At 42.7% G+C, this 27,672-nt stretch overlaps 1 protein-coding gene across 7 annotated transcripts in view; it reads right to left on the bottom strand.

Annotated features, from left to right (window-relative positions):
- LOC110509342 (mediator of RNA polymerase II transcription subunit 13-like) overlaps positions 1-27,672 on the bottom strand; it is a 106,325-nt gene that overhangs the window by 56,460 nt on the left and 22,193 nt on the right. The window contains exon 1 of one of the 7 annotated variants that reach the window (XM_036967295.1): positions 7,083-7,190. The exons of 5 other annotated variants lie outside the window; for them this stretch is intronic. The gene's annotated coding sequence lies outside the window, so the exon portion shown is untranslated. Of the gene's footprint in view, positions 1-5,864; positions 5,916-7,082; positions 7,191-27,672 lie in introns of those variants that run through there. One more of the 7 variants, XM_036967294.1, reaches the window with a different exon arrangement.

Here is a 27,672-nt window from a genome sequence, read left to right as displayed (position 1 = left end):
CAGCTCTTCAACACTGAGCTGAACAGCAGCAGGGCTTAAACCAGCAAACAATTGAGTGCAGAGCAAACAGAGCGCTGCTCCCCTGACAGAGAGAGGGAGAAAAAGCCGTGGCTGCTGGCACATGCCCAGGAGCGCTGAAGATGACAACGTCACTTAGATCTGTCTGGCCTCCAAAATACACCACTTTTTAATTTCCAACAGGAATTAACTGGGGATTTAAGTTCTCGCTGGCTTTCCCCCAGCGCCTTGGCGAATGAAGAGACTCTATCTCTCTTTAGCTTTCTCTTTAGCTTGGACGCAGCCCCCTTTAAACACCAATGCATTTGTTTCAGGTGGGAGTTTGGCATATTAGTGCCAAATATTGGGGCGGCAGGTAGCCTAGTGGTTAGAGCGTTGGACTAGTAACCAAAATGTTGAAAGATTGAGCTGATAAGGTAAAGATCTGTCATTCTGCCCCTGAACAAGGCAGTTAACCCACTGTTCCTAGATCGCCATTGAAAATAAGAATATGTTCTTAACTGTCTTGCCTAGTTAAATTAAGAAAAATAATAAATTGGACTCAATCTGTTAAGAGATGAAGGGCAGTCTGATGGTGGTCCAGATGACTGGGGTAGCCGACACTTTGCCTACAGCCCCTCACCTGTCACAGGGTTCAAGACAGGGGGTCAGGCTGTCACAGGGTTCAAGACAGGGGGTCAGGGTGTCACAGGGTCCTCCCCCCACTAGCAACCCCTCAACTCCCCACTACACACACACACCCTCCCCCCCTCTGTCTCTGACATCACTACAAACAGAAATGTCCAGCTGCAAAAGCACAGCCTTCCCAGCACAAGCTGTCCTCTCGTACCATCTCTCCCTCTTTTTTTCTGTCTTTCTTTATTTCTCTCCCCCTCTCCTCTTTTCTCTCTCCACAGAAACAGGCAAGCAGCAGCTCCTCCGAGCATCTGTTCTTTCTGGCTCGTCCCCCAGTTGTTCCTGTGGCTGCAGCTTTTCTCAAAAGCATTGTGCAACAACCGCCTCTCTCTGCCCTTCTTTCCTTCTCTCTCTCTCTCTCTCTCTCTCTCTCTCTCTCTTACTCTCCCTCTTTCTATCTTCCTCCTCCTCGGGCCCCAGGACCGCAACCACCCACTGCTGCCTGGCTAGCATGAAAGGTTGTCATAACGTTTTGGACACTCCACAATGCTACCCGACGGCAGTGTAAGAAACAAAAACATCACTCTCCCATGTTTTAAGTTTGGTGTCGCAGTTCTAAAAGAGATCCTGATTCCTAATGGGAGTTTTCCTGGAATGGGATAACAACCTGCTATGCTGTCATTTCCCAAACAGTTATTGCGCTGTTGAGGCTAGCTAAATAGTTTTTATTATAAACAACATGGTTTTGATAGGAATCATTCAGATCGTTTTATGGTTCCGACTTAGGAGGAAACAGTGTAGCCGTAGGGAGACTTAAGGGGGTGCCAGAGGGGCGTCTGCCTGACTTGGAGCTGCAGGGAAGGGATTGCTCCGTTCTGTTCTGCCAATACAAGGGCTGTCTCATCTGTCAGGCCTGACCCACAGTCAAGACCTTTCACAGGGAAATACCTCTCTCTTTCGTCTCTCGCTCTCTCCCTCAATTTCAATTCAATTTAAGGGCTTTATTGGCATCGGAAACATATGTTAACATTCCCAAAGCAAGTGAATAGATGAAACAAAAGTAAAATAAACAATAGAAATGTACGGTAAACATTACACAAAAGTTCTAAATTAATAAAGACATTTCAAATGTCATATTATGTGCAAATAGTTCAAGTACAAAACCGAAAATAAATAAACATAAATATGGGTTGAATTTACAATGGTGTTTGTTCTTCACTGCTTGGCCTTTTCTTGTGGCAACAGGCCACAAATCTTACTGCTGTGATGGCACACTGTGGAATTTCACCCAGTAGATATGCGAGTTTATCAAAATCGGGTTTGTTTTCAATTCTTTGTGGATCTGTGTAATCTGAGGGAAATACAGTGCCTTGCGAAAGTATTCGGCCCCCTTGAACTTTGCGACCTTTTGCCACATTTCAGGCTTCAAACATAAAGATAGAAAACTGTATTTTTTTGTGAAGAATCAACAACAAGTGGGACACAATCATGAAGTGGAACAACATTTATTGGATATTTCAAACTTTTTTAACAAATCAAAAACTGAAAAATTGGGCGTGCAAAATTATTCAGCCCCTTTACTTTCAGTGCAGCAAACTCTCTCCAGAAGTTCAGTGAGGATCTCTGAATGATCCAATGTTGACCTAAATGACTAATGATGATAAATAAATACAATCCACCTGTGTGTAATCAAGTCTCCGTATAAATGCACCTGCCCCCCCCCCCCCCCCCCCCCCCCCCCCTTTGTTCAGGTGCACATTATTCCTTTTCTGTTAGTCACATGTCTGTGGAACTTGTTGAGTTTATGTCTCAGTTGTTGAATCTTGTTATGTTCCTACAAATATTTACACATGTTAAGTTTGCTTAAAAAAACGCAGTTGACAGTGAGAGGACGTTTCTTTTTTTGCTGAGTTTATGTTGAACAGGTTGGGGCTTAAGCTGCATCCCTGTTTCACCCCATGGCCCTGTGGGAAGAAATGTGTGTGTTTTTTGCCTGCACACTTGTTAACCGCACACTTGTTGTTTGTGTACATGGATTTTATAATGTCACTTTCCATCAATTTGTATAGCAGACCCTCATGCCAAATTGAGTCCAACATGTTTAAATCAACAAAGCATGAGAAGACTTTGCCTTTGTTTTGGTTTGCTAATTAGGGTGTGCAGGGTGATTACATGACCTGTCTTACGGTAATTTGGTAAAAAGCCGATTTTCCCAAGCTTGCTGTTGACGCATATCCCACAGTAGTTATTGGGGTCAAATTTGTCTCCACTTTTGTGGATTGGGGTGATCAGTCCTTGGTTCCAAATATTGGGGAAGATGAGCTAAGAGCTAAGGAGCTAAGGATGATGTTTAAGAGTTTAAGTATAGCCAATTGGAATTTGTCTGTACATTTTATCATTTAATTGAGGATACCATCAACACCACAGTTTTTTTTGGGGTTGGAGGGTTTGTATTTTGTCCTGTAGTTCATTCAATGTGATTGTAGAATCCAGTGGGTTCTGGTAGTCTTTAATTGTTGATTCTAAGATTTATTTTTGATCATGTATATGTTTTTGTTCTTTGTTCTTTGTTATATTCTGTCTTTCTCTGCCTCTCTCTCTCCCTCACCCTGTCTTTGAAGCCTACAGACGGATAGTGTGGGTGCCCCAGCCAAACATCCCGAACACACACACACACAGGCACAAAGACCCAATATAATGGAGGAGAAGGACGAAGAGGAGAGGGAGGTAGAGGAAAAGGAGGGAAAAGAGGGAGAAATCTGGAGTCAATTAGGGGAGTGAGCCAGAGCTCTCACATAGTTGTGTGTCAGTGAGGCGGTGTAGAGTGGAGAGGAGAAGTGGAGGGGGTCTGTTCTCTCCTAACTCTCCACCCACTACTCAGAGCCACACGGCACCACTCTGGATCAGGGGTAGTCACATTACACACAACCCCTGGCTCTGCCCTCCTGAACAGGGGTCAGTGCTGGGGTTGAAGGGGGTGTCTGGCTCCCATCCAGGCCATGTCAACACAACAGGCCTGAGTCTGCTTTTAAATCACAGTCTTTTAACTCAAATATGGTACCTAGCCTTGCCTTCTAGAATTAGCCTTGTTCTACCGTGTTTCGTTTAGTGTTAATCTGTTTTATCTCCTACTGAGAAATGTGTCTCGGATCAGATTCCTTACCAAACAAGCCACGTGAAGGAACTGCTAGGCTACAAAGCTGCCATGTGAAGCCTACCAGGCAAGAGGAAAAATACAACACATACAAAGCAATAGGTCTTCCACATCACCTCTCTCTCAGACACACACACACACACATTTTATCAGGCTGCTGTGTGGTAAGGCTAGCTGAGAGGTCCCCAGGGGCCCGGTTTCTTCACCTCTGACTGGGAGATCTATGGAGTCCCCCTAACAAGAACTAATGTTGTTTTATTCATATCACCATCCACGCTGCCATGATCATTCTCCTACAGCAGAAAAAGAAAGCACTCCCTCGCTCCCTCAGACAAGCTGAACACTCCATGTGAAAATAGGGATCCATTACGCACAACCAGCTGTACATTACACACACACACACACACACACACACACACACACACACACAATGAGAGAATCATTACACAATAACGACAGAAAAGACACAGATCATGTATGAAACCAGGAGCGTAAGTGTATAATTGAGAACAACATAGAAGATTTATACAGTACAGGGCGGGACTACACTCACTGGGATTCTACATGACTACAGTGTATGTTTGATAGTCTTTCAGTTTCATTTTACCAAGAAGCTTTAATGGTTTGTTCTGCTTATTATTTTAAAGCAACATAAGCCTACCGCAGGTCAAACCCAGCACATATTTGAAGAAACATATTTGGTGTACCATAATTGTTATCATAAAAATACATAATAATAATTCCTTCATTCCAATAATTATGCCATTTTTCAAGCTTGTCATTGATTCTTAACATTAACAACCCAACACTGAACTCATTCAACATTTGTCAAATTTGATCCTCTCCGATACAATCTGATTTCCGCCATGTTGGGGCTCTCGAGTGGCGCAGTGGTCTAAGGCACTGTATCTCAGTGCAAGAGGCACTGGTTTGATTCCAGGCTGTATCACATCCGGCCGTGATTGGACGTCCCATAGGGTGGCGCACAATTGGCCAGGCGTCATCTGGGTTTGGCCGGGGTAGGCTGTCATTGCAAATAAGAATTTGTTCTTAAATGCAAATATATAAAATGTATATTTAATATGCAGTACTATATTACAGCCACATTGAGGCCAGTCTTAGAGCTGTGTAATCTTACAAACTAGCTGATCTAGTTAGGTCTGACCGCATTAAACAAACAGCAGAGGGATGGAAGGATTAAACACTAATGTAAACAGTTAATACAGCAGGCCAGCCTGACTCCTGTGTGTCTGTCAGAGAGAAAGAGAGGAGGGGGAACTCAGAGGGAGGGAGGGAGGGATGGAGGAAAAGAGAGTGGGAATATTAGGGCAGAACAGAGACAGTAAAAGAGAGCAACTATACAGAGAGAGAGTGGGGATGAGAGGGGGGAGTGTGAGAGAGATTGTGATTGACTCTCTCTCTCTCTCTCTCTCTCTCTCTCTCTCTCTCTCTCTCTCTCTGTAGGCTACACAGAGGTAGGCTCTCTCTCGTTCTCTCTCTCTCTCTCTGTAGGCTACACAGAACTAGGCTCTCTCTCTCTCTCTCTCTCTCTCTGGAAGAGCCACTATGGACCTAGGACCCCAGCCAACCCTGCCAATCCAGAAAAGAGGAAAGCCAACAGAGTTATCTAACACGGTTACATCATTTGACAGTCACTTATCTTCTCTGTCCCAGCTCAGCGCAGATGACAAAACAGACACACACACACACCCCAGAGTGACCCAATTTCCTTTAGACCTGGGTGTTGAGTGTAAATCTCGCCATTTACAGTAAATAAATAAATGCAACATAAATGCCTGTTTGGACTGACGAGGGACATTAAACTGTGATAGATCTAGACCAGGGTTTCCTAAACTCAGGACCCCAAAGGGGGCACGTTTTGTTTTTTCCCTAACACCAAACAGCTGATTCAAATTGTCAAAGCTTGACGATTAGTCGATTATTTGAATCAACTGTGTAGTGCAACGGCAAAAACCGCATGAGCCCTTTGGGGTCCAGAGGACCAATTTTGGGAATCCCTGATCCAGATATATATATTTCTAGATTCTTCTTATGTAATTATTGTCACGACTCCTACCGAAGGTGGCTCATCTCCCTGTTCGGGTGGCGCTCGGCGGTCGTCGTCACCGGCCTACTAGCTGCCACCGATCCCTTTTCCCTTTTCTGTTTGTTTTGTCTGTTTAGTTTCACCTGTTCCTTGTTGAGGTTGATTAGTTGGGCTATTTAAGCCGTTAGTCCCGCCGGCTCTTTGTGCGAGCTTAACTATTTTTCCCAATGTGTTACTGTGTGGCAGTACGTATTGTGTTGGGCATTTGTTATTTGTGCGCCCGGTATTCTTGGCGAGCGCTATTTTTTCCCAGTGCGTAATAAACGCTATCCTGAACTTTCTGCCTCCTGCGCCTGACTCCGCACCCCACAACGCCCAGATCGTTACAATTATAATAAAAGGAGAGAAGAACTATTTTAAAACGTGTATTTTTCCATATGTAGACACACCCTATGTTTGAATAAAGTCAATTATATGTAAGCTACTAAGGTTGTCGGATGCCTTAAGCACTGCGATTCAAAATGAAGACACACAAATTACTAAAGAGGCTTTTACAGATTCTGCCGTTACGCTCCTGAAGTTGCTGATAACGGGCGTACCTTTTCCATTTGGAGTGCCAAGTTATCTTACCATTTCTACTGATCTATGTGCCGAGTCGTCATCTACTGATGATTTTCATATGCACATTTTTGTGGAACAATTTTATTTCATTTATAATAAAGTCTTCATATCTCAAAATCAATGTCACGTGGTTAATGAAAATTCTACAAATCTAAAAGTAACTTCTAGTGCCATTGCCCATATGTAAAAAAAAATAGCCTACAAAAAGCCAACAAATACAAATGTTGGAGCTTGCAGGTAGAAAATCTCCTGATAAAAATATATATCCTATACATCACATTGGCTACACATAGGCTGTCTGCAAGGAACTTCAAACATTGTATTAACTATTAACTTGGTCCGGCCCCAAGCTTGCAACAACATATAAAATATTCTGGGCCCTCCAGAGTTTCCCGCACCAGTGAGCTCCGGACAGACAGACACAGCTATAGGCTATTTGCGCAAGGGATAAGAAGTAATCAGGTAGGCCTTTTTATGACGTTTCCACAGGATCAGAGCATTATATTTTTTTCTCCTTTCACACAGTGGTTATCGAAAGGGAGAGAGCAGGAAAGATTATTCAAATAGGCTACGTTGAGGAACTATTGTCATTCTCAATGGATGTAAAAACAGACTTTGTTTACTTACCGTTTGCGGCTAAGAAAAAATGACTGAAAAGCTCCACAGTGATGGTGAGTTAAGACAATCAGAAAGAGTATCAGATCTCCAAATGGGCACATTTATAAGCCCACATTTGCATACAGGCCAGGAAGCCTAGGCTTACTTTTATGCGTAATCAGGTGCGCGTCCTTAATCAAGATTGACAGGAGCGCTCCAAACAAAACACAATGAATACATTGACAACTGGTAAATGGAATGAAATAAACCCAAACTCTTTTCTCACAAGTGTAGCCTAGGTTCTGCACTCTGCAAACAACGTGTCCACTACTACAATAACAACGGTAAGACTGTAATAACAATATATTGAACGCATTAACAGAAATGACCAGAACCAAACAATGTAGATTCGAAATGATGGTAATTAACGGTACTACTGATGATATACTGGTGTGGCATCCGGCGGCCTCCACAATGGATTAGTCCACTCAGACAGGTGTGAATCAGACAGGTGTCTGGTGTGCCATAAACATTTTTTATATATTTGCCACTGCTCGACTAAAAAAAATATTGGTCGACCAACAGCATTTCGACCAAACAATTGACCAGTCGACTAAATGGGGTCAGCCCTAAATCATATACAGCCTTCTGTGACAAGCCATATGTGTGGCCAAACACACACAAGCAACGTAAAGAGGATGTGGAAAGTCAATGGTACTCAATCAAAGTCCATTATGCCGTTGAGATGAAATAACAAGTCAAGGAGTTTTTAGACTAGCACACCTTACAACCTGCTCTGGATCTAATACGCTCTGTGTTCTAACTCCTTTAAGCCATGACATTAATTCACACACACACACACACACACACACACACACACACACACACACACACACACAGGCCTGATGATGCCTGCTCAGGCCAGGATACAATCCAATTTTTTTTAAAGGTGTGACTTTGGCCTCGTAGGCTGTTCACTCTGAGAAGATGCTCCTTGCCAACAGGCCTGAGTCCAACAGGGAAGAAAAAACTGCAGGAATTGTAGTATTTATACCTTCAAATATTGTGTTTAACATTTGGCTCATGCACTTTGGAGGGACTACATGTGAAGTGGGAAAGTACAGTGGGTCTTCTTTTGTGTTGAATACCATCTTGACCATGTCACAGCTTCAGCCTTAGTCAGACTCTTCATATCCATCGTTGTTTTGCAGAGTGAAGTGATGCTTTCTTCAACATCCACTCATCTTGACGTTCCAGACACACAGGTTAGGAACCTGGAGAGTCAAGCTCTTGTCTTAAGGCACTAGTGGACATGCACAGACCTGACTCTCCACGAGGACCGCAGTAATACCGCAGTCATTATCAAAGGCCACACGGTAAACTCATTCTACCTCCGATTATAAAAATTGTCTATGTTCATAATGCAATGGCTTCATGTCTACATCCCAAGAGTGGTGGGCAAAGCCACAGGTTTTGTGTCCACATGCAACATTAACGCTATGTAAATATTACATCTGTGTAACTATGTAAATCCAAAAAGGATGAATATTCATAAGTATGGTGTTAGATTCTAGCTTGTAGTGTACTTATTCATGTTACCATACTAGAACTCGTGAATTACTTTACATGTTTAAGGAATGTATATGTTTGGGGTCAATGAAGGGTAGATGGGAACTAGGAATATGGAAAGTTACTGAGTAGAAAGTTCCTATTCTGTTTCTAAGGAGGGAGGTGAAGGGCAGTTGTTCGTGTCTGATAAGGCAGACCGGCTGCGGAACTAGGGAGGAGCGAGGAATGTGTCTCGAGGTCAAATCAACAGAGGAAGTGAGAAGAAATCTCTAGGAGGGGGGGTCAGAGAGGCCCACCACAATGACTCTCATACTACAGTCCTATCTAACACATACACTTCCATGCCCACAAAGCTTTTAGTAACAGGCAGGTCTGTAACTACACCAGTGAGAGGAACCAATTCAATTCCTGCCTAGAAACAGAGATGTATTGGTTGTCTAGATGTGTAAGGAGCCATGAACACCCTGAAGAAGGACTTCCTGTAGCACTAATTCCACAAAGTTTTGGGACACTGTAAAATCCATGGAGCACCTCCTCCCAGCTGCCCACTGCACTGAGGATAGGAAACACTGGCACCACCGATGAATCTACAATAATCTCTAATTTCAATAAGCATTTTTCCACGGCTGGCCATGCTTTCCACCTGGCCACCCCTACCCCGACCAACATCTCAGCACACCCTGCAGCAACTTGTCCGACCCCCCACCCACCCTGACCCAAATCCAGACAGCTGTTGTTCTGAAAGAACTGCAAAATCTGGATCCCTACAAATCAACTGGGCTAGCCAATCTGGACCCTCTCTTTCTAAAATTATCCGCCGAAATTGTTGCAACCCCTATTACTAGCCCATTCAACCTCACTTTCGTATCGTCTGAGATCCCCAAAGACTGGAAAGGTGCTGCGGTCATCCCCTTCTTCAAAGGGGGAGACACTCTAGACCCAAACTGTTATAGACCTATATCCAACCTGCCCTGCCTTTCTAAAATCTTTGAAAGCCAAGTTAATAAACAGATCACCGACCATTTCGAATCCCACCGTACCTTCTCCACGATGCAATCTGGTTTCCGAGCTGGTCATGGATTCACCTCAGCCACGCTCAAGGTCCTAAACAATATCATAACCGCCATTGATAAAAGACAGTACTGTGCAGCCGTCTTCATCGACCTGACCAAGGCTTTCGACTCTGTCACTCACCGCATTCTTATCGGCAGACTCAATAGCCTTGGCTTCTCAAATGACTGCTTCGCCTGGTTCACCAACTACTTCTCAGATAGAGTTCAGTGTATCAAATCGGAGGGCCTGTAGAGACCTTGGCAGTCTCTATAGGGTGCCACAGGGTTCAATTCTCGGACCGACTCTTGTCTCTGTATATATCAATGATGTCGCTCTTGCTGCTGGTGATTCTCTGATCCACCTCTACGCAGACAACACCATTCTGTATACATCTGGCCCTTCTTTGGACACTGTGCTAACAAACCTCCAAATGAGCTTCAACGCCATACAACACTCCTTCCGTAGCCTCCAACTGCTCTTAAATGGTAGTAAAACTATGCTCTTCAACCGACTGCTTCCTGCACCCTCCCGCCCGACTAGCATCACTACTTTGGACGGTTCTGACTTAGAATATGTGGACAACTACAAATACCTAGATGTCTGGTTAGACTTTAAACTCTCCTTCCAGACTAACATTAAGCATCTTCAATCCAAAATTAAATCTAGAATCGGCTTCCTATTTTGCAACAAAGCCTCCTTCTCTCATGCCACCAAACATACCCTTGTAAAACTGACTATCCTACCGATCCTTGACTTCGGCGATGTAATTTACAAAATAGCCCCCAACACTCTACTCAGCAAACTGGATGTAGTCTATCACAGTGCCATCCGTTTTGTCACCAAAGCCCCATATACTACCCACCACTGCGACCTATATGCTCTATATCTATCAGTCCAGTATGAATGCTAAATTGTAATTATTCTCAACTCTAGGGCCTATTTATTGCCTACCTCCACTGTACATAGATTTTTCTATTTTTATTTTTTGTGTGTTATTGACTGTTTATGTGTAACTCTGTGTTGTTGTTTTTGTCTCACTGCTTTGCTTTATCTTGGCCAGGTCGCAGTTGTAAATGAGAACTTGTTCTCAACTGGCCTACCTGGTTAAATAAAGGTCAAATAAAACAAATATTTGTAAAAAAATGCAGAAACATTGGTGTTTTACCCAATAAATTACTGGGTTTATACTTTTGGGGTGTGCGACACTCTTTGTTTTAATATCTTAGTTTATTCGCCGTTAGTAAGCACCTCTACACTAAATAATTTTCTCTGGGTGTGCGCCGGCTCAGTGGGTGAATAAACGTGGTTTGAGATTTTTCTAGTTGTAAGTTTGAGTTTTTACTTAGTTTGTTAAGAGCCTAACAGTTGGCATTGTCGGCAGGATTCACCACGATTTACAGTTGAACTAGAGAGTCCGAATCAGTGGAGCAGGAGCTGGCACCAAAAACAAGGTAGGCACAGTTCCTACACCTGTTACCATTCATTCTGACATATTGGGGAGATGAGAGTCATAAGCTGAATAAAAAATGATAGGATACGGATCTAGAAAGCCTGAGTTTATTCAGTAGGCCCATTGTGTTACAACCGGTTGTAGATTTAGGGTAAGTCCCAAAAGGGCCGTCACTGCGGAGGGTAAATCCCAGAAGGGTAACTCCCGAACAGGGTGGTCCTGCGGAGGGTAAATCCCAAAATGGTAAGTCCTGAACAGGGTGGTTCTGCGGAGGGTAAATCCCAGAAGGGTAAGTCCCGAACAGGGTGGTCTTTCGGAGTGTAAATCCCAGAAGGGTAACTCCCAAACAGGGTGTTCTCTGCGGAGTGTAAATCCCGAGTGGGTGAAAGCCTCAGTGGCCTTGAGGCCATAGAGTGTGTGTGTGTATGGATAAATTGTGATGCTTGTGTACTAGTATGATAGGTTATAGAGAAGTACTATATTTTTTAAATATATATTTTTTAAATGTTGTTAATGAGTAGATCTGTCTCGATGAGTGTGAAGTGAATATCCAACAGCGATTGGTAACAGTATATACAGGAAACGTTGAGATGGATTAAAACACAAACGATTAAAGAGTGGAGGGAGGACTGTGGCCTCCCTGTGAACAGAATTCATCATGTTTTGTTTTATCTGTAACTAAAACCTTTTTGTTAGTGATCAAGATTTGGCAAAGTGAAAACTAACTAAATGTTTATTTTCTCTTTTAGGAGAGGATAGGGTGTCCCTATCTCTCCCTTTGAAATGTTTCCCGTGGCTGTTGCCTGGGGAGAGCAGTTAGTGAAATTCTGTAGCTATTTTAAGTATAAAGGTACCCAGATCTAGCCATAAAGGGAGCTTCCAATTAAGTAAGGCCTGGCCATTTGTTTGTTTTTACCCTACATTTTACCACACAAGCCAGCACACATACACAACCCACCTATTATGAATATTTGTTAGTGATGTTAATACATTGTCTGATTTATTGTGTGGGTTCTTCACAAGTTAGGAAGGATGCACTGTAAAGGGCACACAAATGACATTTTCTGAAGTATCTATTGTCCAAATTGTGGTTGCACAGGTGAGTTCTCCTGATAATGAATACATTGAGAAACCCAATGTAAACTTGGTACACAGAATGTTTGAAATATTTTAAATGTCTTCAAATAATGAGTCTGAAGTACAGGGAAAGACAAATGGAAAGAACACTAACTTAATGGTGTTGAATGACCTCTGACCTTACTTTCTGATGAGGCCTGATCACCCTCGCCAGAAAGGCTAGAGACATTGAGTGAGATTTAAGTATAATATGTAAATGCTGGTAAATATGAAGTGTATTGCTGGTGTTTTGTTTGTTTTGTTTTTGTGTTTGCTTCAGTACAAATGTCACCAGATTGGGCCTGCTGTATGGTTGGGATGTCTCCCTAAGGGTTAGCCCTCTAACTCCCTGACCATGTAACTCTGCGGTGAGGTCACCAATATAAGCCAATTTGCAAAATGGTTATGCTTTTGGGAGCACAGGGCATTAAGGGTGCTCCAAGTGCTTTACATAGATTGAAAATAAACATTGCAAATGTTAAATGGCGAAACAAAAGTCATAAAAAAGTGAAAATAACATCATTAGAGTTTTATTTGATGAAACAAATAATAAAGAAACACCATTAAGCTACACAGTCCAGCGTCATGTGCTGCAGTCCAATGTAATGGAACGCCCTTTCTCCCTCCACATTAACCTTCCTGTTAAACTAGAGCCACTTCACTCCTTCATTACCTCACAATGGGCCTCGAGGTGTGATCCAGGGCACAAGGGCACCAGGGCAGCCATTGAGAAGCTTAGTGATTCCACAGGTATTCCCTGCTCCCCCTGTCTCTCTCTCTCTCCACTATTGCTGGGAGGAGCTTGACAAGAGAACTCAGCCAAGAGGAGAGGAGAGAGATAGAGAGGGGGGGGGGGGGGGGGGGGGGGGTCCAGAGAGAGAGGGGGGAGGGGGACACAGAGAGAGACAAACACAGAGAAAGAGAGGGAGAGACAGAGAAGGGGGGAGGTGCTGTACTATCCTCTTGCCAAGACTCCCAATCATTCCCAGCAGAGCGGAGCACCAGGGGAGGAGAGGAGAGCTGGCCCCTCGACAGGATCCACTCAGACACACAGCATGTTCACAGCCCAGACCGGGACCCAGACCCAGGGCTTGCCTACTTAGACAACACCAGCCAACAGATAGACCTCTCTGGACAGCACCGGTCCCTCTGGGTCTCCCTGCTGCACTCACATTAACCTTGTACTGTAAAACACCTACAGTACTAACGCACTGCAGCAACAGGCAAGGAATGGTGGTGCCTGTCTACCACTGTTTTCCCGGGGAAATGGGTTTGCCCATTTCTGGCTGCTCATTGTGGCTGAGGTGTAAAAATGAACAGCTGAGTGATTTAGCTGGTATAATAATAGCATGACATGCAGGCACTTTCATAAACAGATCATCTTTAGATGTTTACTGTTTGTGTAATGCACAAAGGATACGGATGAAGTACCCTTATGCGATTGTTTGAATGCATTAAAGAGCACCACTGATTACTCACTTACAGCATAAAACCTCAGCCATGAGTGTGTCGGCTTTCAGTATCCATTGGTGTAAATTATATACTTTATGGTAATTACTGTATTCATTAACAAATTACTGCAGTATATTTGAGGGACTAGTCTGATATGGTAGAATAGTTTCTGGTGATATTATTGCCTTAGAATAACTGTTTGTATTTTGTGATAAACCATTACTATTGACTTGTGGGTGAAATCAGTGGAGCTGTTACGGCACATTCTGGCTGAGGAGCTTATACAGTACATCCACTCCACCTGGCAGCCGACCACTGCACTGTGATCAAAGGCAGGAGGAGTCCAGGAAATGCAGTGAAGCTGAATTCCTGATTTTGGACATCGTTAGAATAACTATACACAAATGCATTGATTGTGTAGCTCTGGCACTGTGTAATGTATGACGAGGAATGTGATGATATACACAAATCTGAACATGATAGTAACAGAACATAATGATAAAATAAATAATTTGGTGGGTGATAATATTTGTCCACATGTACAAATGTGTATTATACGCATGTGTGAACTGCAAATGTGTTTTTTGCATATCCCCCTGAGACACCCTCGGAGAGTGGGGTCATGGCCAGGGTCAGCCATTATCAATGCCGACCCTGGAGCAATTAGGGTTAAGTGCCTTGCTCAAGGGCACGTTGACAGGTTTGTCACCTTGTCAGCTCAGGGATTCAAACTATTGGCCTTTCAGTTAATGGCCCAACGCTCTAACACCTGATATATACTTGTAATGAATACTCAGGGAGAAAAAGCTGTAGATTCACTCGCAGATTGCAGCAGATGTTTTCAGGAATCGTGGTCACAGGCAGGCAATGGTCATACAAAAGTAGGCAAACAGGCAGGTGAAACAAAACTAAGACTGAAGGCTATAACTGGTTCTCACAAACGAGCTAGGAAAAGGCTTAGTAGATTCAAAATGAACAATACCTCAAAGGCACAAACAGAATGAACTGAACCAAATAAGGAGCTGATGAGACCAGGTGAGTAACTAACACAGGTGAAATTAAATGAAAAAATGAAAGACAGGGCTATGTTCAAGAACACAAAGAAACAGAACACAAGGTTGACTAAGAAAATAGATACAGAGCCTTACAATACTCTGGACTTGTAAAATGGTATACCGTATCACGCAACTGTCCAATAATAATTCTGTAACAAATTATACATTGATGTCAATGGGAGATTTCTGCAAAAGTTGGAAGTTAGGACTCTATTAAGATTTTTGTGAGCTACAATTTGAATTCCTAATTAGGGCATTACATTACAACATTTAAAACCTGTGGCATTTTGAAACAGTGAGAACCACAGTCGATTGATTCATTGAAATTACACATCAAATGGAGGATAGATCACTCAGAAGTCTGTTTTATTTGATTGTGAAATGTTCTGTCAGAATAAATGGGTAATATTTCTGAAAGGGAACACAATGACAAAAACATTCACAATGTGTTCCTTTGCTGTCAGATTAAGCATATTTTGGATAGATGTAGAAAGTGTTCTCTAGATTGGCAATCTCTCCAAGACAGAGCACGGAGAGAAAAAAATTGAAGTACAGCAAGTACTTTAAACATGGGCCCAACCACAAATACAGATGCAGGATCTTAATTTGAGCCAGTTTGCTACAGCAGGAAAATAATCCTGCAGCAACAGGAAATGTGAATTATTATGTGGATAAAATGTTTTTGTACAGGTTGATACATGTTTAGTTACGGAAAATCAAGTCTGACATTTTAAAGTGGAAATGACAAACTTTAGAAGCCTTTCAAAACCTTGAATACACTACAAGTTTGCATTTCCTAAGGTGCAGGGAAATTCTCAGCAACAAAAGAGTGATCAAATTAAGATCCTACATTAGTACTTCCACCCAGACACTGGTAGACCAGCAGCTACACAACACCATGTGGGCTCTCTCCCACTCCCTCCGTCCATCAGTCTGTATGTCCGTCTCTCCTCCCTCCTCCCTGTCTTTTTCCCCTCTTTTCCTCTTGCCTTTCCCCTCTCCCAACTTGCACTCCCTTTGCCTCGTTCTCTCGCTCTTACTCTCTCACACACACGCGCGCACACACACACACACGCACGCACGCACGCACGCACACACACACACACACACAAAGCCCTCATTCTTTCAGTTGGTGGCTTTTCTTTCAAAACCGAAGGCTTGTGGAGGGAAAATGTACACTCCCCCCTCTGTGCAGCTGGGAACAGTCTCCCCCTCTACTTTGTCATCACACACACACATTCTCTCTCTGTCTCTCTCCCTCTTTCTCTCTTGCTCTCTCTGTCTCTCACACAGACACACACTGCTCGGGGTCAAGGGGGTCACAGACCACGCCCGTGAAGCCTGCGAGAGGAGGAGAGGATGGGGGAGGAAATCAGAGACACAGTCCCTACTCGCAAATTTACGTACAAATAAACAGCACTGAGGCTGTTTTTCCTCAACTTGCCCTGCTCTTTTCACTCCCTGCTTTTCTTTTCTCTCTCGGTCGCTGTACCTCCCTCTCGCCCTACTCTCGCTCACTTAATACCCATCTCTCACTCCCTACCTCCCTCCCCCTTCTCTCGCTCCTCCTTCTCCACCTTCCCCCTCTCAGTCTTTTTTTGCTATCATGGAATTGGTATTTTCCAAAAGTGACTCATTGTTTCACTAGCCAGGGCCAAACTGTAAAAAGTCAGAGGCTGCAGGCAGCAGTTTCACTCCTCTCGGCAGCGTGCATTCCTTCAGGGGGCTCTCAATTATCTCGGGCAGGTTCTGTTTGTTGGGGACAATTACCCGTAGTTCATTTTTTCTACATGACTGCTCGCTCAAAGTCCCATTGTGACATGTGTCAGAGCGACCTAGTTCACAATTCAGGCACAAACTCAAGGTATTATTCATCCCTGTTCTTTAGCTCCCCTCACAGTCACCGCCGTTTGAGTCAACCTCCAGGAACAAACATGGCCATGTTGTTAAATGTTATGAGGGTGCCCTGTTCCGAGTATACCCTGTCACTTAAAGCCCCAACATCACAGAGAACCAAAGAACAAGGGAGGAGGAAAAAGAAAGCATGAAAGAACGCCAGCCTAAAAGAGGAGGGAACGATCAGCAGGCAGAGAAGACCACGTGGATGGATGCCAAGTAAAACTCATTGACACAGAAAAGTCTGAGGAGCAATACTTAATCAGGCCTTTATTAAAATCAGATTAAAGGGGCTAGTCTCTCGCTGGGCTCCCCTCAGCTCAAGAAGAGGAACAAAATGGAGTAGGATCTTCATTTGAGCCAGTTTGCTACAGCAGGAAAATAATCCTGAATCATTAAGTGGATTATAATTTTTTTGTATGAGGTTGATACAGTGCATTTTTTGTTAGAGCAAATCAATCTGACATTTCAAAGTGGAAATTACAAACTTTAAAAGCAAATACACTACACGTTTCATTTCCTGCCGTGCAGGAAAATTCTCAGCAACAAAAGAGGGATCAAATTAAAATACTACATCTGTACTGGTGATTCAAAGGGGTCCACAGGTACTGAAGGGGTTGAGGAGTTGTTTAAACAAGGCAGAATATGCCAGCCTTAAAGTGATCACCATAGTTGTATTGCTTTTATTGTGACATCATTTTGGAGACTAATTAAAATCAGGATTTCCAAGGTCTAGGGGTTTTAAACTGTAAAGACTGTAACAATTGCAGGAACTCTGGTGAAACAGAATGCCAGTCATTCATGTGTATAATGACTAATTAAATGATCTATCATGAATAGATACAGAACTAAAAACAGATGTTCACAATGAAAAAACATAGACATTTCTCTCTCTCTCAAACATACATTTTGTTTCAGTTTAATTTATCTGCATAAGCAAAGCACAAAGCTAACCATACTGTGCATGTCATTGTTATTAAAAGAAAGTTCTTGAAACAGGACTTGAGATCGAATTACAAGAGTTCTTCCACTGATGGACATTTGCCAAACAGTGGTCATTTTCAATAAGACATTGTACATCCTGAACATGTTTCTTTCCTGTCCATTCTGCAGCAGTAGCTCCAACCCGTTCAGCCCCTTCCTGGGGTTGACCCTCTTTACCCCTATTGGACAGTTGCCTTGTTGACCTAATCTCTTACATCCAACCTCCAATCCCTTCTTCACATCTCCAGTCATACCTAGACTTGAAAAGCTACCGGTAATTTACCAAAGTTACAGGAATCTTCAGTAATTTAGGTATTTAACAGAAAATAAATGGCAATCTATCGTAACTTTGGTAAATTATACTTTAATAACTTTTTTTTTTAATGCATATTTAGTATACAATTTTAAATCTGTGTTCGTATTGTCCATGAGTTTGTAGTATATAAACAATATGGTTCAAGAGAAAATAGCTGAATTAATTGCCAAAAAAGCATCTAATCAACAATGGCATTATTTTCAACTAACTCTTCAACTCTTCCAACTATTGAAGTTTTTCACAACTGTCACCAGTTTGATGCCAAAACATTGACAACAAATACATATTGACATAGCAAAATAAATACAAGTGTGTAAAAAAAAGATATATATATTTCATGCTTAAACACCAATGGTATTCACAAAGTTGATGGTTTATATTTAGGATAAAGCTTTAAAGCTTTGTCATTCTATTTTTATTTTAGAATCATCTTATTTAATTATGTTATATGTTTGACATGTGATAAATCCACACAGAGGGACAGAGATAATTACAGACACCTGGCCTAAACTGAAGTACCCAAAAGGAACACAAAATGTATTGTGATAGATTAAATAAAATCCTTGAAAGACACCAAAATTCTGGTAGCTTACTGGTAAACTTAGAAAATGTCCAGTAATACACCCTCCCTTTGCAACTCTAGTCATACCTTCACTAAATGCTTTCCTAACAACACAACAACACTTTTCTGAAATCACTCTCCCACACACACCTTATCAGGCCCCAGTCAGAAACATGAACAGGATATTCTGCCAAAGCACACACACCATTCCCTGTTAAACATTCAATGTGCATTCAAGATCTGTTAATAGTGTTTAGACTGAATGTAATTTGTTTAGGGGTATCAAATCCCACCTTGGCTATGTGTGTAGGATCATATTTACCACACAGCTGGTAAAGTGAGGCACGCTATGACTAGGAGATTAGGAGGGGGAAAGTAACACTGTCTGGCGTTTCACCTCTATAATGCCTAGGTCACATCTCCCAGCACCTGTCTATAACATTCAACTAGCTGGCAACTTGTGGATGGAAAGACAAAAGAACACATTGAGGGGAAGAAAGAGAGAAAACTGTCAAAAGGGAAGAGCCCAATGTTTTACTTCCTCCCTCCATTCATTGGCTCTCTCTTTCTTTCGCTCAGGGAGCTATATTTAGCACATGATGTATGGCAGTGAGATCACTGAAACAATGGCAATGTCTCAGACAGCAGGACAGAGGGAGAGAAAGGAGGACAGAACAGTAAGGTATGGAGAGAGAATAATAAGGGACGCTCTGGGGGATGTACCTTCTGTCCATACAGATGTAGGATCTTAATTTGAGTTAGCTAACGTGGAAACTTAATCCAGCAGCAACAGGAAATGTGAATTATTATGTGAATTATAATTAATGGGCATTTTTTGTAGGGGTTGATACATTTTTCCTTAGGGCGTTCTGACATTTTAAAGTGGACATTACAATATTTAGAAGCCTGCTGTGCAGGAAAATTCTCAACAACAAGTGAGTAATCTAATTAAGATCCTATATCTGTACACTCTTAGAAAAAAAGGTGCTATCTTGAACCTAAAAGGGTTCTTGGGTGTCCCCATAGGATAACCCTTTGAATAACCCTTTTTGGTTCCAGGTAAGACACTATTGGGTTCCATGTAGAACCCTTTCCCTAAAAGTTTCTACATGGAAGCCAAAAGAGTTCTACCTGAAACCAAAAAGGGTTATTCTATGGAGACAGCCGAAGAACCCTTTTGGAACCCTTTTTCTAAGAGTGTAGACACCAATGCAACACCTATCTGTACATTCCAACATGCAACAATGTTGTGACCCCTCCATACTGTATATTATGTCAATCTAAAATAATTATAACAACTTCACATTTTTATCAGAGACAGTAGCTGAGTAGATTTAAGTGAATATTTAAACAATGAAAAGTAACAGAAACCTTATCTTTTATTTATTTGTCCCTTATAAATACAGGTGATCCCAATTGAGATAAAATAACAATTTTTCTAATGATTTTCAAGGGAGACATAACCCAGGATGGCAGCAACATTTTTTTAAACTACTAATAGAATCCTAGCCAGTACAAACAAATATAGCCAAATAAATACAGCCATAATAATCATATGCACTGATGCCATTCTGGCTAGTGGAGCAGGTGGTGGGAAGGACCTTGGTACAGTACAGACTACACACAAGAGATGATGTGATCACAGTGAGACCGTACAGGTGGAGGCAGAGGTGAGACTTCCTCCAGGGCTCAAGTACACACACAAATCTGGCATTGTTTATTTCAGTGAACAATTACCTGGGAACCTTACAACCTCTGGCAGCACAGAAACTCCTGGCAATTACAGACACACACACACACACACACACATCCCTTATGGCTTCACAAATCATGGCAGGCAGCTTTCCACCGAGGGCCATAGCCCCTAAGCTCTCTGCTCTTACAGAGGTAACGTTTCTGTCTGCTATCTTGCACAGGTTTCCATGCTGTTGTTGTGAATGACAAGCCTCCAGTCATATCAGTTCTGTTCATTCCCTCTCTCGCTTTATAAGAGATTTAATTATCACAGATTATTTTCTCAGGATTGTCAGTCTGATCCACTTGTTGTGTTTAGATCTTTATTACCCCATCTCATCCTACTGATAAAATCTCTCTTTATTAACTCCTTTCATGACCTACTTTCCATTTGCTGCTTCATCAATTTGCTCTCATTTCCAGTGAAAATTGGTGGTGGAATAAAAATACACCGGATTAGCCTGGAATGAGTGTTTCAGTCAGATAATGAAAAGTGTAGTATCTACTACAGTGTATTTACAATTAACTTTAATTTGAGCATAAGAATGTGGTTAAAGTAACACTGGCCTAATCAATAACCACATCAAATTAAATGATGTGATGAGATTGTCTTTCCATATTCATAACACTTGAGTGAATACGCTGATGTGGCTCCTGATCCTGACATGATGAGGTGATTCATTGCGTTCCTCTCCCCCTCTCCATTCACCTTGGACACATGCTGTTCAGGTGCAGGAGCAGAAGCAGCACTGACTGGTGCTCAAAGTCAACCATCAAGTCATAGTGCCCTTCAGCAGTCTGCCAGAGCCTCCAACACAGTGCAACCCATCATGATTGGAATGGGTTCTCCTCTCCTTGGCAATCAGCAATTAGTACTGAGAGGTGTGCTCTTCACCTCTGCTAGGCAATTAGCAATTAGTGTTAGTACTTCAGTCCCGTTTTTTCAGAGGCAGCTGTCAGCGGCGGTCGTATCAGTGGCGGTCTCGTCGCCGAAACAAAGACGGTTCTGCCAAGTTGTTCTGCTGAGTTATTAGAGGAAGGAAAGAGAGGAAGGCTCCACACCACTCTATCACTTGAGTATCTTACCTAGTTGTTTGCAGATGATCTCATTTTGCTATTTTGTAGCTTTGGAAACGATGTGTGTGTCACGCCCTGATCTGTTTCACATGTCCCTGTGATTGTCTCCACCCCCTCCAGGTGTCGCTTATTTTCCCCAGTGTATTTATCCCTGTGTTTCCTGTCTCTCTGTGCCAGTTCGTCTTGTATGTTTCGAAGTTAACCAGCGGTTTTCCTGTTCTCCTGCTTTTTGCATTTTCCTTTTTCTAGTCCTCCCGGTTTTGACCCTTGCCTGTTTCTGGACTTTGTACCCGCCTGCCTGACCATTCTGCCTGCCTTGACCACGAGCCTGTCTGCCACTCTGTACCTCCTGGACTCTGATCCGGTTTTTACCTTTTTGCCTGTCCACGACCATTCTCTTGCCTTCCCCTTTGGATTAATATACATTGTAAGATTCCAACCATCTGCCTCCTGTGTCTGCATTTGGGTCTCGCCTTTTGCCTTGATAGTGTGTGTGTTTTCTATACCTGTTCACTCCTCTCCCTGTAGGCTTTACATACGCTCCCCACCCCTTGGCAACAACCCATTGTGTTGGGAAATGTTATGTTTATGCTTTTCTAATAACCAAATCGACTGGGTTCATGCAAGTGACTGATAGATTGCCTGGGAGGAATCCTCACTATTAGTATCTGCAATTTGGCAGTACGCCCAGAACCTTGTTTTGAGAACAAAAGGGATATCTCAGTTTCAAGGTCTCAGTTTGGCGAGAAGCCTTGTGAGGTATTGGTTGGTCACATGCAAATGTTAATGATTAAATAATTAAGAATAATGAATAAGCTAAATCATGCAAATATAACTTGTCTGTGTAAGCAGTATATAAGAGAACTAACGGGACTGCCCCGGTGGAGCTCCTGACCGACATGTGTACTATGGTGCATTGAGTTGGTTGGAACCTCTCCAGCAAGCTGATAATAAAGATTATTAATTTAACCTTTTCACACATGAGTTCCAGATATCTCTAACGGTCTCACCCCAGCGATAGTTGTTCAATGCATGTGATGTCAGAATGGACTCACTCTTACAAAATGTGATAGTTACGCAACAGGACAGTTAACACGCGCTGCCTGCTAATTATCTATAGGCTATGTTTCAACTTGTCAATTTCAAATGATATTCTAACAAGTTTCATTTTCAAACCGTTTGAATTGAGGTGTGTTCTGCCTCCTCATTGATTCACAAAGAAGTAGCCCATTTCAAAGTTGCAGACAGTTTCTCCTCTTTGAGGAGAGCCCACGCACTCCACCAACGTTTCTACAGATCAAGTACGCAGACATTTGCACTGTCTGGTGCGAATTGGCACATTTTCTGGGTGGCGCTCGCATTGCCATCCTTGTTGATTTCCTTACAAATAATAACTTTGGACATGTGTGCGTTCCTATAAAATGTTTCTGTGAAAGAAAAGTGTGGCTAACTTAAATGCTGACTGTTGCGTCACCTGAAACTGGACGTTCTAAATAAGCATTCTAATCACACCGGTTTGAGTGTACGATGCAGGAACCACTGTAGAATGATCACACCCGTTTGTTGTTACCTGTGAAAAGGTTGACTTCTCGTGTCCCTGGAGGTCCTTTCCAAATCATGGTGTTGAAACTCCACAAAAATTAATTGTTGGGGAAATTACCACCAGGGACACATGAAGTCAATCTTAAATTAATAATTCTTTAACAGCGAGCTGGAGAGGTCACAGTCAAACCTAGATGCATAAAATACAGGTCTGAAGTGTGCTCCACCGGGGCAGTCCTGTACTCTTATACACTACCAGTCAAAAGTTTTAGAACATCTACTCATTCAAGGGTTTTTCTTTATTTTTTACTAATTGTAGAATAATAGTGAAGACATCGAAACTATGAAATAACACAAATGCAATCATGTAGTAACCAAAAAAGTGTTAAACAAATCCAAATATGTTTTATATTTGAAATTCTTCAAATAGCCCCCCTTTGCCTTGATGACAGCTTTGCACACTCTTGCATTCTCTCAATCAGCTTCAAAAGGTAGTCACCTGGAATGCATTTCAATTAACAGGTGTGCCTTCTTAAAAGTTCATTTTTCCATCTTAATGCATTTGAGCCAATCAGTTGGGTTTTTATTTAACTAGGAAAATCATTTAAGAACAAATTCTTATTTACAATGTCAGCCTACACCGGCCAAACCCGGACGACGCTGCGCCAATTGTGCGCCGCCCTATGGGACTCCCAATTACAACCGGTTGTGATACAGCCTGGATTCAATCCAGGGTGTCTGTAGTAATGCCTCTAGCACTGAAATGCAGTACCTTAGACCGCTGCACTTCTCGCTGACAAGATAGGGGGGTATACAGAAGATAGACCTATTTGGTAAATGTCCATATTATGGCAAGAACAGCTCAAATATGCAAAGAGAAACGACAGTCCATCATTACTTTAAGACATTAAGGTCAATCAATACATAACATTTCAAGAACTTTGAAAGTTTCTTCAAGTGCAATCGCAAAAACCATCAAGTGCTACGATGAAACTGGCACTCATGAGGACCGCCACAGGAATGGAAGACCCTGAGTTACCTCTGCTGCAAAGGATAAGTTCATTAGAGGTACCAGCCTCAGAAATTGTAGCCCAAATAAATGCTTCACAGAGTTCAAGTAACAGACACATCTCAACATCAACTGTTCAAAGGAGATTGTGTGAATCAGGCCTTCATGGTCGAATTGAAACCACTACTAAAGGACACCAATAAGAAGAAGACTTGCTTGGGCCAAGAAACACGAGCAATGGACATTAGACCGGTGGAAATCTGTCCTTTGGTCTGGAGTCCAAATTTGAGATTTTTGTTTCCAACTGCCGTGTCTTTGTGAGACGTGGTGTGGGTGAACCTATCATCCTGTCACTTCCTCCTCTCCACCTTATCTTCCTCTGTATAAGCCACTTTCTTTCACTCTAAATTTCAAGCTTCTGCTAGAAAACTCTTTTCCACCTTCGCCTCCCACCTTAATCGTCTCAACTTTGTCAACCACTTTGAAAAGAAGGTTGAAGGCATCAGCTCCTCATTCACTCATCCTATTGAGTCCACTGGTCCCACTCCCACAGAACTACCCTATGCTTTGACCCCTTTCTCCCATCTCCCTTGATGAAATCCTGCAACTAGTGAGGTCCGGCTGCCCAACAGCCTGCCCATTCAACCCCATCCCCTCGCTCCTTCTCCAGACCATCTCTGGAGTCCTTCTCCCATTCTCACTTCCCTCATCAACTCATCCCTGACCACTGGCTGCGTCCCCTCTGACTTCAAAATGTCTAGAGTCGCTCCCCTCCTCAAGAAACCAACACGCAACAGCTCTCACATAAAAAACAACAGATATCGTGTATTTATTTTCTTTCCAAAACACTTGATTGCGGTCTCTGACCAACTCTCTCACTATCTCTCTCAGAATGATCTTCTTGACCCTAACTAGTCAGGCTTCAAGACGAGTCACTCAACCGAGACTGCTTTCCTCTCTGTCACGGAGGCTCTCCACACTGCCAGAGCGTACTTTCTCTCCTCTGTTCTCATCATCCTAGATCTATCCGCTGCCTTCGACACCATGAACCATCAGATCCTCCTCTCAGGGCTCAGCATCTCAGGCTGCACACTCTTGGATTGCATCCTACCTGGCAGGCCGCTCCTACCAGGTGACGTGGAGAGGATCTGTGTCTGCACCATGTACTCTTACTACTGCTGTCCCACAGGGCTCGGTTCTAGGCCCTCTCCTCTTCTCTCTATACACCTAATCACTCCGCTCCATCATATCCTGACATGGTCTCTCCTATCATTGCTATGCGGATGACACTCAACTACTCCTCTGGCACCCAGGGGGCGGCAAGCATCCCTGCATGCCTGGCAGATATCTCAACTTGGATCTCGGCCCACCACCTCAAGCTCAACCTCGACAAGACAGTGCCGCTCTTCCTCCCGGGGAAGGCCTGCCCGCTACAAGACCTCTCCATCACAGTTGACAACTCCACGGTGTCCCCCTCACAGAGTGCAAAGAACCTTGGCACGACCCTGGACAAAACCCTGTCATTCTCTGCAAACAGTGACTCCCTCCTGCAGATTCATGCTCTACAATATCTGTAGAGTACGACCCTACCTCACTCACAAAGCGTTGCAGCTCACACAGAAACATATCTGTGACGCCGCAGCCCGCCTGGTGTTCAATCTTCCCAAGTTCTCCTATGTTTACCCGCTCCTCCGCACACTCAACTGGCTTTCAGTCGAAGCTCGCATGCATTACAAGATCATGGTACTTGTCTATGGAGAAGCAAGAGGAACTGCCCCGCCCTACCTTCAGGCTATGCTCAAAACCTACACCCCACCCGAGTACCCCGTTCTGCCAACTCTGGTCTCTTGGTTCTCCCACCCCTATGGGAGGGCAGCTCCCGCTTAGCCCAGTCAAAGCTCTTCTCTGTCCTGGCACCCCAATGGTGGAACCAGCTTGCTACTGAAGCTAAGACATTAAAGTCCCTGCCCATCTTCCGAAAACATCTGAAACCCTACCTTTCCAAAGAGTATCTTAAATAATCCCACAGCACCCCTTCTCGCACCTAGCTATTTTAAGATGAATGTACTAACTGTCGCTAACTGTCGATGAATGTACTAAGTCGCTCTGTATAAGAGCTTCGGCTAAATGACTTACAGGTTAGGTAGCATAAACATAACCACATTTAACTTATGGATTTGCAATATAATACGCAAAAATAAATCCCAATGCAAAGTTACACCATACTTTTGTATTTTCAAGTTATCACATAAAACTGATCAGAATGCAGAAGTCATGCTGGAAAAAAAACATTTGAGGACCCAGCAAGCCAGCTTATTGTAACAGATCTCTTCGTCGTCTGACGACGAGTATGAAATATCGGACCAATCGCAGCGTGGTAAGTGTCCATGTTAATTTATTAACTGAACACACAAAACAAAATAACGAAGTGAATGGAAGAAACGAAACAGTTCTGCGAGGTGACATACACTCAACAGAAAACAAACACCCACAACCAAAATGGGGAAAACAGGCTACCTAAGTATGATTCTCAATCAGAGACAACGAACGACACCTCTGATTGAGAACCATACTAGGCAAAACACATATAAATATAACAACATAGAAAAAAGAACATAGACTACCCACCCCAACTCACGCCCTAACCAACCTAACACAAAGACATAAAAAAGGAACTAAGGTCAGAACGTGACACTACAACAGAAATAACTTAAAATGTATAACTAATTTGCACTCACTACTACTGGTTTTAATAACATCAGCCAACTTACAAGTAAATACTTTAGGAATTTAAAGTTACAAATCAGCTTGCAAGGTTGTTAGCCTGCTAAACTAAAGTTTTGGAAATACATAAGGCCATCTGCATCCTATGACTCGCAATGTCCCCTTTCCTCCCGGAACAATTTCCATGACAGCTTACACTCGCGATCAGTGGAGCTTACTCAGAGGAGGAAGGGGAGGACCATCCTCCATGATATATTTTTATTTTTATGTAAAACATTTAAAATGATAATTTTTAGATAAAATATAATCACGTCAATAAAAATGTATTTAAAATACACTATTTTGCAATGAAGGTCTACAGTAGCCTCAACAGCACTATGTAGGGTAGCACCATGGTCTAGCCAGAGGACAGTTAGCTTCCGTCTTCCTCTGGGTACAATGACTTCAATACAAAACCTAGGAGACCCATGGTTCTCACCCCCTTCCATAGACTTACACAGTAATTATTTTTTATTTATTTATTTATTTTACCTTTATTTAACCAGGTAGGCAAGTTGAGAACAAGTTCTTATTTACAATTGCGACCTGGCCAAGATAAAGCAAAGCAGTTCGACAGATACAACGACACAGAGTTACACATGGAGTAAAACAAACATACAGTCAATAATACAGTATAAACAAGTCTATATACAATGTGAGCAAATGAGGTGAGAAGGGAGGTAAAGGCAAAAAAGGCCATGGTGGCAAAGTAAATACAATATAGCAAGTAAAACACTGGAATGGTAGTTTTGCAATGGAAGAATGTGCAAAGTAGAAATAAAGATAATGGGGTGCAAAGGAGCAAAATAAATAAATTAATTAAATACAGTTGGGAAAGAGGTAGTTGTTTGGGCTAAATTATAGGTGGGCTATGTACAGGTGCAGTAATCTGTGAGCTGCTCTGACAGTTGGTGCTTAAAGCTAGTGAGGGAGATAAGTGTTTCCAGTTTCAGAGATTTTTGTAGTTCGTTCCAGTCATTGGCAGCAGAGAACTGGAAGGAGAGGCGGCCAAAGAAAGAATTGGTTTTGGGGGTGACTAGAG

The sequence above is a fragment of the Oncorhynchus mykiss genome, chromosome Y, assembly GCF_013265735.2.
Source record: "Oncorhynchus mykiss isolate Arlee chromosome Y, USDA_OmykA_1.1, whole genome shotgun sequence".
In the NCBI taxonomy this organism is placed as follows: Eukaryota; Metazoa; Chordata; class Actinopteri; order Salmoniformes; family Salmonidae; genus Oncorhynchus; species Oncorhynchus mykiss.
The sequence above is the reverse complement of the archived record's forward strand: the minus strand, read 5'-3'. Positions and strand labels throughout refer to the sequence as shown.